This window comes from Echinops telfairi, unplaced genomic scaffold (assembly GCF_000313985.2).
Source record: "Echinops telfairi isolate 266 unplaced genomic scaffold, ASM31398v2 ScPeMD7_7412;HRSCAF=8450, whole genome shotgun sequence".
NCBI classification, from domain to species: Eukaryota; Metazoa; Chordata; class Mammalia; order Afrosoricida; family Tenrecidae; genus Echinops; species Echinops telfairi.
The window spans coordinates 1629188-1630617 of NW_022111312.1; the positions used below are offsets into that span (position 1 = coordinate 1629188).

The window sequence follows — 1430 nt, forward strand, 5'->3', positions numbered from 1 at the left end:
CAAGCTAATGGTCCCAAAGCTTCAGAGAGAAGTAGGCCATTGTCCCCAGCAGCAGGGAGCAGGCCCAGCCCTGCTGTGGGATGAGACAGCAGTCTGGCAGCAAGTGTCTGACTTCTCCCCACACATACACACATCAATTGTGTAAAGCGCATTTGAACATCGTTTCTCTGGGATGTGTTCTTGATGTGCACTTAACCTTTATATAAAATGCTCTCTTATACATAAGAGTTTCTGTGGATTTGTTTCCCTAGTTTACCCAGACTAACACAATTCAGTACTGATTGAATCCTATCGATTGATTGCCTTCACTCTGCCCGGCCCTGGTGGAATTCCGTAGGTGAGAATGACCGGCTGTTCGATGGAAACGCTTACCATCCTGTGCTCCCTGAGCTCTGTAATGATCTGTCAGGGACGGTCCACTTGGGTCTAGTTCTGCCCTCTCTTTTCTGCCCCCGTGATCCATTTGCCAACATCCTCCTGCCAGTCCTCCCTGTAGCAGCGTGTGGCTAGGTGCCACCCTGTCGGCCACAATCCCTATCTTGACCTGCGAGCATGGATCATTTGGTTCTAGTTTTTTGGCAGCGTAAAAGGTATCTGAAGGCACAGCCACCAGATGTTAACTCAAAGGCAAACACGTCATGAACGAGATGTCTCTGGCAGGGCTTGCCCATGTTGCAAATTTCTTGCGGGTGGTGGGAGGGGGCGGGGAGTGGTCACAGGTTTAAGGAGCTCAGCTGTTGCTTCAGCAGCACCTGGCTCTTCCAGGGCCTTCCTTTTCCATGTCACCTTTCTGACCCGTTTGCTCACATGGACAACATGAATGGCTAGGACCCGGATGGAGATGGCATCGAATCTACAGTTCCTGCTGGGTGAAAGTCTTCCTATCCAGGAACATGGGCTCTCCACTTACTTAGACCTTCGTTGATGTCTTCCATCCGAGTCTGGTAGTTTGCCCTCAGATAGACCTTGTGCATGGTTTCTTAGCATGATCCCCAAGTATTTACTTATTTAAGGAACCTGGTGGCACAGTGGGTTAAGCATAGGGCGACTGGCCTAGTGGTCCTTCATTTGTACCCACCAGCCACTCTGTGGGAGAGAGGTGTGGCAGCCTGCTTCTGTGACAGTGGACACCCCCAGAAACCTGTGTTCGTCTGGGTAGACTAGAGAAACACTCATAGATACTCGTATATAAGAAAGAGCTTTATATACAGGAGTAGGTGAATATTGAGAAAATATCCCAGCCCAGTCCAGGACAAGTCCATAACTCTGATATTGGTTTATGTCCAACTGGTATAGTATTGGTATGTGTCCAGTAGCAATCTATATATTCCTCTTGAGACGCAAACAATACATGCAATGGCGCCCAATGCAGGACTATCACAGGCCAGTGGGTGGAAAGTCTTGTGGATCCAGTGGCAGCAGAAGCATCT

General features: G+C 49.2%; 1 protein-coding gene across 1 annotated transcript in view; it reads left to right on the forward strand.

The window, feature by feature from the left end:
- The window catches only part of ACACB (acetyl-CoA carboxylase beta), a 125725-nt gene that overhangs the window by 70764 nt on the left and 53531 nt on the right, over positions 1-1430 (forward strand). The gene's annotated exons all lie outside the window — the stretch shown is intronic.